We start from the raw sequence: 13,722 nt of genomic DNA on the forward strand, positions 1-13,722 counted from the left end.
AGTATGGATTTATGCCCAGAATGAGAAGATGAGAAGTTCTCATGTATGAGTATCTTCTGAAATGAATGAGGAACATTTTTTTTTAATCAGAAGTTCTGATTGAATTCTTTTAGAAATTATGATTCGGTTATTACTAATGTTTCATTGTCTAAGTTGATTCAGAACCTCTTTTAAAGCAAAGCAGCTGTTACGCTTTATCTCGGGATGGTAAACCTGTCGTTACTATTCATGGATAAGCGCGCGAGCAGTTGAAGGGACGCCGACCATAGGTAACTGTGCCAGTCACTTCATTTGTCTTTATTATCTCTCCTCACGTCACGTAACATTAAATGCTAGTCATCACTCGTTTCATTTCATTCTCTTTTAAATACTCTTTAAACTCTTCTCGTTCCCTCTCAACTTTTTCTATCTCCTTACATTCCTCATAAAGTTTGTCTCTCCCTCTCTTCCATATCAAACCCTACCTGCAAACCCATCATGAACTCTTCATCAAGCCCAGGAAATCATGAAAATAATAAAAACATCAAACGAAAAGCTGTTGAAACATCTCCTTCCAAACCCAAAAAGATCAAAATCACCTATGATCCTCTCAAGGTGAATCCTTTCGAAGCAATGTTGTCTGGAAACTATTCTAGACGTGTGTTTCATCCTCCTGGTGAAAGCCCTCCATCATCTCCATCTTCTTCCTCATCTTTCGACCTTCAAGACTCAGCTTCCTCTGATTTTTCCTCTCCTTTAATCTCTTCTGAAGACATCTCTTCATCTTCACCCGCTGAGGATGTTGTCTCTGGTAAAGGTGGTGGAAGATCTGCTACAGGACCAAGTCTCCCTGATCCCTCGCCTGAAAGCCCTAGAAGCAGTCAATGAGGCGTTTCATTTCTTCATGGCATGCTGGCACAGACGTGGTCTTAGCTAGGGTCCTAGGATTTGGTCTTAGTAGTTTTCTTTTTCTTTGTTGCACAACCTCTTGTAATCCTCTTTTGATGATCAATGAAAAAGTTTCTTTGTGTTTTACATTCCAGTAAATGTTTTCTTTTGTCGTTTTATACATCTGAATCTTTTTATATATTCTTTTTGATGTTATGACAAAAAGGGGGAGAAAGATAAATGATAAATGATTTGATTAAATCTATCAGTTGCTGGGTAAAGGCTCCCACACATTCACTAACAAGAACTGCAAGTTCTATATGGTTTAAGTGTTTTTGCAGGTACCGAGAAGTGAAGTGAATCTTCAAAGCAAACACTAGAAGCAAAACCATGGAAACTGAAGCAAGCTGAGTGCTGTCAAGCTTCAGAGATCAGAAGCAAGAAAGAAGAATGAATCAGAAGCACTGATAATAGAATTTGAATATCATTGTCTATCCTGTTCTGACAAAATTCTATTTGCCCTGATACATAAAATGTTATGGCTCTGATACATTATTTGCTCTGATACATGTTTTTAGCCTAAAATGCTCTGATACATTTGGCTCTGATACATATCATGTATTTGAATATACATTTTATGTTCTAACTCGTTCATGCTGACTTTTGTCGTTTAGTTTTTGTTCTGTAACATTTCAGGATGTAGAGATGCTCAGATGATGCTCTGGTACATTCAACAATGTTCTGATACAAATCTAGCATGAAGTGATGTTGGTGGACATTCAAAGTTCTGAAGCTATCCGAGGGAAGCAGAAATCAGAAGATGTGAATGCTCCAAAAGATCCAGAAATTCAAGTTCTGAAGCTGTCCTCAATGGAAGCAGAAATCAGAAGCTGTGAATGTTCTGAAGATCAAAGAAATTCAAGTTCTGAAGCTGTCCAATGGAAGCAGAAGTCAGAAGCTATGAATTCTCTGAAGGCAGAAGCTTATATGATCGTCTCTACCGAAATAATCAGGGAAGTCTTTTATCAAAGTTCTTCGAGTATTTATTTCAGGGGGAGATTATTTATCTCAGGGGGAGATTGTTAATCTCAGGGGGAGACATATTCATATGCTTATGCTATAGCTGTGTAATTTGTCTTTTGCCGTCTACTCTTTCTGATCGCAAATTCATATCATTTATATATGTTTTTGTCATCATCAAAAAGGGGGAGATTGTTAGAACAAGATTTGTTCTTATCAATTATCTTAGTTTTGATGATAACAATAATATGAATTTTGCTTAAGATAATATGGTACTCTAATCCAATGCAATTTCCCTTTCAGGAAATATATAAAGAGTACGCATAATTCAGCGCTCAGAAGATGTGTCTCAAATGGTTCAGCATGCAACATCAGAACATGGTCTGGCAAGACATCAGAAGATGGTCGAAGCAGAATCAGAACATGGGTCTATGGAAGCATCAGAAGAACATGAGATCAGAAGCACTGAAGATCAGAAGATGGTATCACGCTCAGAAGCACTTCAAGGTCAGAAGATCAGAAGATGCTGTGCACCAAGCTGTTTGACTCTGATGATATTCAAACGTCGTATTCACAAACATCAGATCAGAAGGAAGTACACGTGGCAGACTACGCTGACTGACAAAAGGAACGTTAAAGCTACTAAAGGCTACGTCAGTAGACACAGCGTGAACAAGGCTCGAGGTAGTTGACAAAAGCGTATAACATTAAATGCAAAGCTGTACGGAACACGCAAAGCATTAAATGCATTCAACGGTCATCTTCTCAACGCCTATAAATATGAAGTTCTGATGAGAAGCAAGGTTAACGATTCTGCACCAAAACAACTCATATCAAACTTGCTGAAACTCTGTTCAAATCTAAACTCAGAATCTTCATCTTCATCAAAGCTCACTACATTGCTGTTGTAATATCTTAGTGAGATTAAGCTTAAATTGTAAGAGAAATATCACAGTTGTGATTATCGCTTTTAAGAAGCATTTGTAAACTCTTGAATAGATTACATTAAGTTGTAAGGAACTAGAGTGATCAGTTGATCAGTATACTCTAGGAAGTCTTGGCAGTTGGCTGAGCAGGAAGTCTTGGCAGTTGGCTGAGCAGGAAGTCTTGGCAGTTGGCTGAGCAGAAAAGTCTTAGGAGTGAACTAAGCCTAGAGTGATCGTGTTGATCAGTAGACTCTAGAAAAAGTCTTAGGAGTGAACTAAGCAGTTGTTCCTGGAGTGATCAGGTTGTGATCAGAAGACTCTGGAAGACTTAGTTGCGGCTAAGTGGAAAACCATTGTAATCCGTGCGATTAGTGGATTAAATCCTCAGTTGAGGTAAATCATCTCTGCGGGGGTGGACTGGAGTAGCTTCGTTAACAGCGAACCAGGATAAAAATAATTGTGCAATTTATTTTTATCGTCCAAGTTTTTAAGTCACACTTATTCAATCCCCCCCCTTTCTAAGTGTTTTTCTATCCTTCACTCACTAGTAGAGTTTTTGCCTTTCGTGGGAATCGAACCCTGTACCCTGGGGTTCAAGTACATGTTCATTCCATTCCCACTACCACTTGAGCTAGTTAGCTCAAGTGGTAGTGGGAATGGAATGAACATGTACTTGAACCCCAGGGTACAGGGTTCGATTCCCACGAAAGGCAAAAACTCTACTAGTGAGGGGGGTAGAGAAGATCATGAGGTGACAGTGCCGGGAACGCCGAAGGCTCGGGCTGTTACATAAAAAAGGCGCCTTTTTATGTAACACCCCGATATCCGCTGCACGCATCAACCGTGTCGGCCAACCGAGCATGTTACCGGCTTAATCAATAATCCCCCTAGGTCCGCTTATCGGCTGCCCAGGAAATATTGTTTTTGCCTCCCGCAGGAATCGAACCATGTACCTAGGGGTTAAGTACATATTCATAGCAATTCCTGCTACCACTTGAGCTACTAGCTCAATTGGTAGCAGGAATTGCTATGAATATGTACTTAACCCCTAGGTACATGGTTCGATTCCTGCGGGAGGCAAAAACAATATTTCCTGGGCAGCCGATAAGCGGACCTAGGGGGGATTATTGATTAAGCCGGTAACATGCTCGGTTGGCCGACACGGTTGATGCGTGCAGCGGATATCGGGGTGTTACAGTGGGCAGAGAGAAACTCTGCAGAAAATACTTTCTTCTTCTCTTTTAATTTCCGCAAACCCTAATCCTACTTTTGTTCTTATTTTCTTCATTGTCATCTTTAACGATAAGGAATTACTCAAAGGTTCGAGAGTCTAATTCCAACATGTGGTATCTGAGCCTTTGGTTTGGAGATAGAGACCGGCTCACTTGTATCAAAAACACTTCCCGCAGGTGATGGGTAGAAGGTGTTCCATTGAGTGTCAACGGTGGTACAAGTGTATGTGGAAGAGAGAGCTTCCACATGAGGGGGAGCATTGTGTAAGACTCACACTTGAGGGGGAGTGTTGAGAATCAATTGTGAGGAAGAAGTCCCACATTGGTTAAAAAAGGAAAGAGTGAACACTTTATAAGTGAGAGAACCCACACACCTATCACCTTAAGGTTTTAGGTGGAGATGTGGTGTGTCTCTCACAAAGGTGTGTCCCAAAGTATAATGCTCCCTCGTTGACCCCCTCCGAGTTGCCTCCAACGGTGGTATCTAGAGCTCCGGTTAATCGATTCAAGGCAAGAAGAATGGCGATGGCAATGAATCATCAGAATGGGCATTTTCCAGCAACACTGCCAATTCTGAAAGGAGATAACTATGAGAATTGGTGCAAGCAGATGAAAGTTGTATTATGTTGTCAAGATCTTTGGGATCTTGTAAAAGAAGGGATAGAACCGCTTGTAGAAGGTGCGAAGGAGGAACAAAAGGATGCACATAAAGAATTGAAGAAGAAATATTATAAATCTCTCTTTATAATCCATCAATGTCTGAGTCCAGACAATTTTGAAAAGGTTAGTGATATAGAATCTTCAAAAGAAGCTTGGGAGATTCTTGAAAAATCTTTTAGAGGTGTAGAAAAGGTGAAAGAGGTGAAGTTACAAACTCACAAGAGAACGTATGAATTGCTTCAGATAGAAGATAACGAAAGCATAACTGATTTCTTCACTAGGGTTACGAAACTAGTGAATCAAATCAAGATATATGGAGAAGTGTTAACAACAAAAGCTGTTGTTTCGAAGATTTTGAGGTCTTTAGCCCTAAGTTCGACCTTATCGTGGTAGCCATAGAGGAATCGAAAGATTTGTCGAAGTTTACAAAAGAAGAGCTTCAAGGGACGCTTGAATCTCATGAACAAAGAATGGTTGAAAGAGTTGCGGGCAAGTCGGAGAGCGGTGTGGCTATGCAAGCTCAGTCAGCAAACAAAAAGAAAGGCAAAGGAAGTTGGACTGGAAATAAAGGTAGAGGTGGCTACAACAATTCGACTGGTCGAAATCAACAAGAAGGAAATTGGTCGAATCAGAGAAAACCCTCTTACCAAGGCAACCAAAGAGGTGGTGGTGCAGGTAGAGGAAGAGGTGGTGGTCGAAAGCCTGACAAGAGTCACATTCTATGTTTCAATTGTCAGAAGTATGGTCACTATTCGACAGCTTTTCCAGAAAAGAATAAAAGTCAAGAAAGTGATGCAAAGCTTGCAAAACAAGAAGAAGAAGAGATGTTGATGATGGTCACAACAAAAGATGAAGATAAATTCAAGGACCAATGGTACTTGGATTCAGGATGCTCATCACATATGTTTGGAAGAAAAGATTGGTTTGTCAACATAAAACCCTCAATGAAGAACATGGTGAAATTTGCAAATGACAATACTCTAGCAGCTGAAGGTATTGGTGATGTAATGATTACGAGGAAAGATAGAAAGAGGTCAGTAATTTCCAAGGTGTTGTACATACCAGGCATGAAGAGCAACTTACTTAGCATTGGGTTGTTGGTTGAAAAGAACTACAAGGTTTCGATCAAAGACAAGATGATGAGAGTTGTCGGCGTAAGTGGGAGGATAATCTTGAAGGCTCCTACGTCACAGAATAGAACCTTCAAGATCGAACTAAATGTGATGGAGCACGAGTGCCTTGCAAATGCAGCTAGTAGTGATGAATGGATATGGCACTATCGACTAGGCCATCTCAACTTCAATGACATCAGAGAGTTGAAAAGAAGAAATATGGTTTCAGGGTTACCAGAAATCGACATTCCAAGAGAAGTGTGTGGGGAATGTGTACAGGCAAAGCAACACAAGAGCAGCTTCAGCAAGGATGCAAGAAGCAAGTCGAAGGCAATCCTTGATGTCATATACTCTAATGTATGTGGACCAATCCAGGTGGATTCGAATGGAGGTAACAAATACTTTGTTACATTCATAGATGATTTTAGTCGAAAACTATGGACTTACCCGATCAAGAAGAAAAGTGAAGTGATCGAGGTATTTGCCAAGTTCAAATCTATGGTCGAAAGACAAAGTGGTCGAAAGCTCAAAGTTTTGAGAACTGATGGTGGTGGAGAATATTGAAGGATAGAAAAACACTTAGAAAGGGGGGGATTGAATAAGTGTGACTTTAAAATCTTGGGCGATAAAAATAAATTGCACAATTATTTTTATCCTGGTTCGCTGTTAACGAAGCTACTCCAGTCCACCCCCGCAGAGATGATTTACCTCAACTGAGGATTTAATCCACTAATCGCACGGATTACAATGGTTTTCCACTTAGCCGCAACTAAGTCTTCCAGAGTCTTCTGATCACACACTGATCACTCCAGGAACAACTGCTTAGTTCACTCCTAAGACTTTTCTAGAGTCTACTGATCAACACGATCACTCTAGGCTTAGTTCACTCCTAAGACTTTTTCTAGAGTCTACTGATCAACACGATCACTCTAGGCTTAGTTCACTCCTAAGACTTTCTGCTCAGCCAACTGCCAAGACTTCCTAGAGTATACTGATCAACCAATCACTCTAGTTCCTTACAACTTAATGTAATCTATTCAAGAGTTTACAAATGCTTCTTAAAAGCGATAATCACAACTGTGATATTTCTCTTAACGTTTAAGCTTAATCTCACTAAAATATTACAACAGCAATGTAGTGAGCTTTGATGAAGATGAAGATTCTGAGTTTAGATTTGAACAGCGTTTCAGCAAGTTTGATATAAGTTGTTTTGGTGCAGAATCGTTAACCTTGCTTCTTATCAGAACTTCATATTTATAGGCGTTGAGAAGATGACCGTTGAATGCATTTAATGCTTTGCGTGTTCCGTACAGCTTTGCATTTAATGTTATACGCTTTTGTCAACTACCTCGAGCCTTGTTCACGCTGTGTCTACTGACGTAGCCTTTAGTAGCTTTAACGTTCCTTTTGTCAGTCAGCGTAGTCTGCCACGTGTACTTCCTTCTGATCTGATGTTTGTGAATACGACGTTTGAATATCATCAGAGTCAAACAGCTTGGTGCACAGCATCTTCTGATCTTCTGACCTTGAAGTGCTTCTGAGCGTGATACCATCTTCTGATCTTCAGTGCTTCTGATCTCATGTTCTTCTGATGCTTTCATAGACCCATGTTCTGATTCTGCTTCGACCATCTTCTGATGTCTTGCCAGACCATGTTCTGATGTTGCATACTGAACCATTTGAGATACAACTTCTGAGCGCTGAATTATGCGTACTCTTTATATATTTCCTGAAAGGGAAATTGCATTGGATTAGAGTACCATATTATCTTAAGCAAAATTCATATTATTGTTATCATCAAAACTAAGATAATTGATAAGAACAAATCTTGTTCTAACAATCTCCCCCTTTTTGATGATGACAAAAACATATATAAATGATATGAATTTGCGATCAGAAAGAGTAGACGGCAAAAGACAAATTACACAGCTATAGCATAAGCATATGAATAAGTCTCCCCCTGAGATTAACAATCTCCCCCTGAGATAAATAATCTCCCCCTGAAATAAATACTCGAAGAACTTTGATAAAAGGCTTCCCTGATTATTTCGGTAGAGACGATCATATAAGCTTTTGTCTTCAGAGAATTCATAGCTTCTGACTTCTGCTTCCATTGGACAGCTTCAGAACTTGAATTTCTTTAGATCCTTAGAACACTCACAGCTTCTGACTTCTGCTTCCATTCAGGACAGCTTCAGAACTTGAATTTCTTTGATCTTCAGAACATTCACATCTTCTGATTTCTGCTTCCCTCGGATAGCTTCAGAACTTTGAATGTCTACCAACATCACTTCATGCTAGATTTGTATCAGAACATTGTTGAATGTACCAGAGCATCATCAGAGCATCTCTACATCCTGAAATGTTACAGAACAAAAACTAAACGACAAAAGTCAGCATGAACGAGTTAGAACATAAAATGTATATTCAAATACATGATATGTATCATAGCCAAATGTATCAGAGCATTTAGGCTCAAAACGTGTATCAGAGCAAATGATGTATCAGAGCCATAACATTATATGTATCAAAGCAAATAGAATTTTGTCAGAACAGGATAGACAATGATATTCAAATTCTATTATTAGTGCTTCTGATTCATTCTTCTTTCTTGCTTCTGATTTCTGAAGCTTGATAGCACTCAGCTTGCTTCAGTTTCCATGGTTTTGCTTCTAGTGTTTGCTTTGAAGATTCACTTCACTTCTCTGTACCTGCAAAACACTTAAACCATATAGAACTTGCAGTTCTTGTTAGTGAATGTGTGGGAGCCTTTACCCAGCAACTGATAGATTTAATCAAATCATTTATCATTTATCTTTCTCCCCCTTTTTGTCATAACATCAAAAAGAATATTTAAAAAAAAAATTCAGATGTATAAAACGACAAAAGAAAACATTTACTGGAATGTAAAACAAAGAAACTTTTTCATTGATAATCAAAAGATATTACAAAAGGTTCCTATGTTTAACAAGCAGAAGCAGCAAGGAAAAGAAAACTACAAAGTAGAATTTCCAAAGAGGAAATGACTACAAAAATTAAAAAATACAACATTCGGTCAAGAAACTCAACATAGAAGTTGAGTATATCTTCCCACAACTCAAGAAAGTCTTCTGTCTTTGGATGAAAGTTGATAACAACATCAAAGAAGAGTCTGACTTGAGCGGTATTAGAAGAGCCATCCCGAGATGCACAGAGATCTGTCGTCTTTGAGTCATGGAGCTTCAACAGGCTTAGGGTGAACGCTAGGTTTTGAGAGAAGAAATGAAAACCGAGAGAGAGAGAGAGAGAGAAAACTTTTAAGAGGAAAACAAAAAGATAGGAAACCAAAAACCATTTTGAAGAGTATTTAAAAGAAAATAAAGTGAAACGAATGATGAAAAGCATTTAATGTTACGTGACGTGAGGAGAGATAATAAAGACAAATGAGGTGACTAGCACAGTTACCTATGGTCGGCGTCCCTTCAACTGCACGCACGTTTATCCATGAATAGTAACAACAGGTTTACCATCCCGAGATAAAACGTAACAGCTGTTTTGCTTTAAAAGAGGTTCTGAATCAACTTAGACAATGAAACGTTAGTAATAACCGAATCATAATTTCTAAAAGAATTTAATCAGAACTTCTGATTGAAAGAAATGTTCCACATTCATTTCAGAAGATACTCATACATGAGAACTTCTCATCTTCTCATTCTGGGCATAAATCCATACTGATGTTCTTCAGAATGAACTTAAACCTATCTTCAGCCAGGGGTTTTGTAAAGATATCAGCCCATTGATGGTCTGTATCAACAAAGTTTAAAGAAATAACACCCTTCTGAACATAGTCCCTTATGAAATGATGTTTTATCTCAATATGTTTAGCTTTTGAATGAAGAATAGGATTCTTAGATAAACATATAGCAGAAGTATTATCACAGAATATAGGAATGTTACTCTCAAATATCTGATAATCTTCTAACTGACTCTTCATCCAGAGCATCTGTGTACTACAACCAGCAGCAGCGACATATTCTGCTTCTGTTGTTGATAGAGCAATAGTTGCTTGCTTCTTGCTGTACCAGGAGATCAAATGACTTCCAAGAAATTGGCAACTTCCTGAAGTACTTTTTCTTTCAATTCTGTCTCCAGCATAGTCAGCATCGCAGAATCCTACTAAGTTGTATTCTTTAGATTTTCTGTAAACTAAACCAACATTAGTAGTACCTTTCAGATACCTTAGAATTCTCTTAACAGCAGTTAAATGAGATTCTCTAGGATCTGATTGGAATCTAGCACACAAACAAACACTGAACAGAATGTCAGGTCTAGAAGCAGTCAAATATAGAAGAGATCCAATCATACCTCTGTATAACTTCTGATCTACCTTCTTACTTACCTCATCCTTACCTAGGATGCATATTGGATGCATAGGAGTTTTGGCTTCTTTGCAGTCTAGAAGATTAAACTTCTTCAGAAGTTCCTTCACATACTTGGTTTGGTGAACGTACGTTCCTTCTGATGTTTGATTTATTTGTATTCCAAGGAAGTACTTGAGTTCTCCCATCATGCTCATTTCAAACTCAGCCTGCATAGACTTAGCAAACTCCTTTCCAAGTGTAGCATTAGATGTTCCAAAAATAATATCATCTACATATATTTGACAAATTAAAATATCCTTTTTAAAGGTTTTACAAAAGAGAGTAGTGTCCACTTTTCCTCTAGTGAAACCATTATCCAGAAGGAAAGAACTTAAGCGTTCATACCAAGCTCTGGGAGCCTGTTTCAATCCATACAATGATTTCTTTAGTTTAAACACATGATTCGGAGACATAGAGTCTTCAAAACCCGGAGGTTGATGGACATAAACTTCTTCATCTATATAACCATTTAAGAAGGCACTCTTAACATCCATTTGATAGAGAGTGATGTTATGTTGAGAGGCAAAAGAAATTAGTAGACGAATAGATTCTAACCTGGCCACTGGTGCAAAGGTTTCTGTGTAGTCAATCCCTTCTTGCTGACTATAACCCTGAGCCACCAGTCTGGCTTTGTTCCTTACCACTTCACCTTTCTCACTAAGCTTGTTTCTGAAGACCCATTTTGTACCAATTATATTGAATCCATCTGGTCTAGGAACAAGATCCCAAACATCATTCCTTGTGAACTGATTTAGTTCTTCTTGCATAGCAATTATCCAGTCTGGATCTTCTAGAGCATGATCAACAGAAGTTGGCTCGATCAAAGATACAAGACCTAATTGACAGTCTGCATTGTTCTTAAGGAATGCTCTTGTTCTGATTGGATCATCCTTCTTTCCAAGAATGACATCTTCTGAATGACCAGAGATGAGTCTGGATGATCTTCTGACAGATGGTTCTTCAGACATACTTAGATCCTCCAGAGAAGCTGATACTTGATCTTCAGATTCTTTGCTTCTGAGAAGCTCTGCTTCTGATGCGTTGCTTCTTGGCTCAACAACTTCTGATATGTCAATATCATAACCTGCAAAATTATCAAACTGCTTTGGTTTTTCAGAACCAAGCTTATCATCAAACCTGATATTGATTGATTCTTCTACAACCAATGTTTCAGTATTGTATACTCTGTAGCCTTTTGAGCGTTCAGAATATCCAAGAAGGAAACACTTTTGAGCTTTGGAATCAAACTTACCAAGATGATCTTTAGTGTTCAGAATAAAGCATACACATCCAAAAGGATGGAAATATGAAATGTTGGGCTTTTTATTCTTCCACAATTCATAGGGAGTCTTATTTAGAATAGGTCTGATAGAGATTCTATTCTGAATATAGCATGCAGTGTTTATTGCTTCTGCCCAGAAATGCTTAGCCATATTGGTTTCATTGATCATGGTTCTGGCCATTTCTTGAAGAGTCCTATTCTTTCGTTCTACAACCCCATTTTGCTGTGGAGTTCTAGGACAAGAGAAATCATGGGCAATACCATTTTCTTTGAAGAATTCTTCAAAGGATTTGTTCTCAAATTCACCACCATGATCACTTCTGACCTTTATGATTTTACACTCTTTTTCAGATTGAATCTGAATGCAGAAATCAAAGAACACTGAATGAGTCTCATCCTTGTGTTTCAAGAATTTTACCCATGTCCAGCGACTATAATCATCTACGATGACTAATCCATATTTCTTTCCTCTGACAGATGCTGTTTTGACTGGGCCAAACAGATCAATGTGCAAGAGTTCTAATGGCCTTGAGGTAGAAACAACATTCTTAGACTTGAATGCAGGTTTGGAGAACTTGCCCTTCTGACATGCTTCACAAAGAGCATCTGATTTGAATTTCAGATTAGGGAGTCCTCTGACCAAATTCAGTTTGTTAATCTGAGAGATCTTTCTCAAACTAGCATGACCTAATCTCCTGTGCCAGACCCACTGCTCTTCAGAAACAGACATAAGACAAGTCACCTTCTGACTCATAAGATCTTGCAGATCTGTCTTATAGATGTTGTTCTTCCTCTTGCCTGTAAATAGGATTGAGCCATCCTTCTGATTTACAGCCTTGCAAGACTCTTGATTGAAGATTATATCATAACCATTGTCACTTAATTGACTGATAGATAAGAGGTTATGAGTTAATCCTTCTACAAGAAGTACATTAGAGATGGAAGGAGAGTTACCAGACTTTATAGTTCCAGAGCCAATTATCTTGCCCTTCTGATCTCCTCCGAACTTGACTTCTCCTCCAGACTTAAGCACCAGGTCTTGGAACATAGACCTTCTTCCTGTCATGTGTCGCGAGCATCCAGAGTCCAGGTACCATGACATGTTGTGCCTTGTCCTTTTTGCAGTCAAGGATATCTGCAATAGGAATAATCTTATCCTTAGGTACCCACATCTTTTTGGGTCCTTTCTTGTTAGATTTTCTCAAGTTCTGATTGAACTTGGGTTTAACATTGTAAGCAATAGGAGGAACAGCATGATAATTCTTAATGTGAGTTTCATGATATTTCCTAGGTTGTGTCACATGCTTCTTAGTGTGTGTAATGTGAAAACTTTGTGCATGTGAAGTGTGCCTAATATCATGTGAGTGGCCATACTTGAACTGATCATACAATGGCTTGTATGTAATTTTCATTTCATCAACAGGTTCAAGTTTGTATGGGGTTTCACCCTCATAACCAATGCCAACTCTTTTGTTTCCAGATACGGCATATATCATAGAAGCTAGCTGACTTCTGCCAATACTTCTAGATAAGAACTTTCTGAAACTTAAATCATATTCTTTCAGAATATGGTTCAGACTAGGAGTGGATTTTTCTGAATCAGAAGGAGATCCAACATTATTGGATAATTTTAAAAGTTTTTCTTTTAATTCAGAATTCTCCAACTCAAGCTTCTTTGTTTCAAATTCAAATTGCTTTTTCAGCTTTTTGTATTTGAGACTAATCTGAGACTTGAGTTCCAGAAGTTCAGTTAGACCGGAAACTAACTCATCTCTAGTAAGTTCAGAAAATACCTCTTCAGAATCTGATTCTGATGTAGATTCTGATCCGTCATCTTCTGTCGCCATCAGCGCACAGTTGGCCTGCTCATCTTCTGAATCATCTTCTGACTCATCCCAGGTTGCCATAAGACCTTTCTTCTTATGAAACTTCTTCTTGGGACTTTCCTTCTGAAGATTTGGACATTCATTCTTGAAGTGTCCAGGCTCGTTGCATTCATAGCACATGACCTTCTTTTTGTCAAATCTTCTTTCATCAGAAGATTCTCCACGTTCAAATTTCCTTGAACTTCTGAAGCCTCTGAACTTCCTTTGCTTGGTCTTCCAGATTTGATTTAGCCTTCTGGAGATCAGGGACAGTTCATCTTCTTCTTCAGATTCTGATTCTTCAGGATCTTCTTCTTTGGCCTGAAAAGCGTTAGTGCATTTCTTGATATTTGATTTT

Source organism: Vicia villosa, linkage group LG7 (assembly GCF_029867415.1).
Source record: "Vicia villosa cultivar HV-30 ecotype Madison, WI linkage group LG7, Vvil1.0, whole genome shotgun sequence".
Classification (NCBI taxonomy): Eukaryota; Viridiplantae; Streptophyta; class Magnoliopsida; order Fabales; family Fabaceae; genus Vicia; species Vicia villosa.